This window comes from Psammomys obesus, unplaced genomic scaffold (genome assembly GCF_907164565.1).
Source record: "Psammomys obesus unplaced genomic scaffold, mPsaObe1.curated_primary_1811, whole genome shotgun sequence".
Lineage (NCBI taxonomy): Eukaryota > Metazoa > Chordata > Mammalia > Rodentia > Muridae > Psammomys > Psammomys obesus.
The window spans coordinates 6109076-6111869 of NW_026591711.1; the positions used below are offsets into that span (position 1 = coordinate 6109076).

Below are 2794 nucleotides of genomic sequence, written 5' to 3' on the forward strand. Positions count from 1 at the left end.
AGAGTCCATGTGTGGTGACCTTAGGAGTTGAACCTTACAAGTTCTGGCCAGGAATCTGTGCTCTAAAACACTGTGCTTCGGTGCCCTTAGAAACTGCAGTCTTCCTTCCCAGGGCTTGTTATGAAATGTGGGTGAAACAGGAGTGTCAGCCCTCCCTGCACAGCTCTCCTGCTGACCTGCCCCTCCCACTGCTCCCGTGGAAGGTTCTTTGTGAAAGGAGAATCAGAACCCCACCCAACAGCACTGCTTTGTCTTTCTTTTCCACATCAGCTGGGTAATGTGCAGGGTTGTAATTGGGCAGGAGAAAACACACTTCACAATACAATGAAAACCCAGTCAGCATGCTTAGGAACCTCAAAGGATCTAGCTTTTTTTCTTTCCTTAAAAAAGACACAATGCTCTTGCCCCAAGCCTGGAGCTGTTGATTCAGCGATAATAGGAGGTATTGTGCCGAGAACAGCTTCTCCTTGTATGATCCCAGAATGTTCTTTTTGGCAGGTATAAAGAATATTGACAAAGGAGATTCAAATAGTTCTGTGTTATCCCCCACCCCTCAACAGCTTCAGAGAAAAATGGGGAAATTGGTTTTTGAACATAGCATAAATACCATCACACATGTTCCCAGATATTGAGTCTGTGTGGTGATTTTTGTCACACGCAGTAGGTCTCAATAGAAACTTATTGGAGCCAAGTTGCCTATGAGCATTCTGTCTGCTTTCTACCTCAGTCTCAAGTGGATGACTTCAGTTCTCTGGGTCACATCCCTCCAAACCCCAGCATGGAAACTGGAGCTGGTAATATTGTCTATCACAAAACAGACACTTTCAGTTCCCTATGTGATAATGTCTTGATATACCCAGTGCAAGTCAAAATGCATGACCAGGCCTGACCTAGTAGACCTAGCTTAGCAATGTGGACTGCCTGTGGAATGGCTAGTTTCCCCTGTGACTTCGGGGATGGCCAGCAACTGCAGTTCCTGCTACTGCCCATTGTCCCAAGGCAGCATCATACTGTTAAATAGCTGGGCTGGCAAAGAGCCTCCCTCAAAAGTCATAGCCTGATGTCTATTACATGTGTGGGGCTTTTGTACCACTAAGAATCTTCAGGACAAACAGAGATATCCACAGTTGGGGAGCAGCTGTATGTTCTTTGTTGACTGGCACTGAGGATTTTGTGCGGCAACTCAGGCTCAGTGATCAGATTGTTGCCTGGCCCAGGTGTAATCTCTAAGTCTGTTGCTGCTAGTGGGAAAATGAGAGGGAAGGCCTGGGAGAAAGGAGGTCACACTGGCAAGCTGCTCCTGATGGGCTGAGCTAGAAATGACATTGGTCTTTCTTTGATGTTTACACAAGTAATGAGAGCCTAGCGATACGGGGCGAAGTACTGGTAGGTGCACGTGGAAATCAGAGGACAACTTCTGGGGGTCAGTTCTCTCCTTCCAACATGAGGGTCCTGGGGATCAAACTCAGACCACCAGGCTTGGTAGTGAAAACCTTCCCCTGCTGAACCATCTTGCTAGCCCGGTTTACTTCTGTTTGGCGGGGCAGATGCACTGCTGCGTCTGATTAATCTCTTTCTGCAAGGCTGTGACCCTGGCATGGGTCTGAAGGTCATGGACTCCATAACGGCTCCTGGGAAAAGGCAAGCTTGACTCAGTGGCCCCAGGGTGCCTTGTGAGGGAGAGATGGCAGCCATTAATATACCAAGGAGGCCTCTGAGTCATGCCTGCCTACCCTGGAATCTCAAGTTCTCACTATGGCTCCTGACCCATCCATTAGTACCTGGCTCCAAGGTCTTTTGCCATTTTAAGATCTTTATAATAGCAATGACAACACTGTGGGAATGAGAGTGCCTTTCTGCCCTCTTCTGAGAGAGGGAGAGGGAGAGAGAGAGAGAAAGAGAGAGAGAGAGAGAGAGAGAGAGAGAGAGAGCAGCTTCCAGAGAAGTATTTGCCTCTTGGCTAGTTAGATGTAGATCTAAAAGGAGACCCAGCATCGCTGACTCTCCAGCCAGGAATGTGACCACAAGGAAACAGTGTCTCTGGTATCAACCCTCTGAGAAGAGCACTACTTCAAAAACGTTTCAGAAAATGCTCCAACACTGGCCCTTGTCAAGACAGACGCCACAGATGTAGGACAGGGTCTAAGGTTCATCTCGATCTGAGGGCTGTGGATAGGGAAGGGAGGGAGACGGCTCACTGCTGTGGGGACAGGGGTGTCCTTGTTGGCCTTGTGCTAGGCCTGAGGGTAGAGCAGAGGCTCTAGCCTGGGACCACTTGAGGAGGATGTCTGAGGATGCTGCTAGTGCACACACTTTTGGTTACTACTCTGTAAAAAAAAAGTACAGAGGTTGAAAGCAAACCCAAGGAATCTAACAAGTAGGAACTTATATTGTGTAGATCTATGAATTCTTTCCTTTTTCTTCTATAAATCTTTTTTTATGTATCTCCCAGAAACACTGACAGTCGATTAGCAATGGAGATTAATAGAGGATCAGGGTCATCGCTCAGTGGCAAGGCACTTGCCTACCCTGTATGAGGCTCCAAGTTTCATCCCCAGCACTGTAAAAACAAACACACAGACAAACAGAAAGAAAATCAGATAAGCAAAAACTGGTGCCTCACCCTGGATGAGTTTTGAGATGCTCAGCTCCTAGGTGCCATCTGTTGAGATTTGGATATGGGCATCCTCCAACACTGAGTGGCCTCCAGGCTGTCAGGTCCTAAGAGCCCGGGGACTAGCAGCATGCACACACTCTGGCCCACTTCAGAGTCTCTAGTCAGAAACTCTAGGAT

General features: G+C 47.9%; 1 pseudogene; it reads right to left on the reverse strand.

Moving 5' to 3' along the window:
- Positions 1–264: 264 nt before the first annotated feature.
- Positions 265–363, reverse strand: LOC129680302 (small nucleolar RNA U13; annotated as a pseudogene).
- Between the last annotated feature and the right edge of the window lie 2431 nt (positions 364–2794).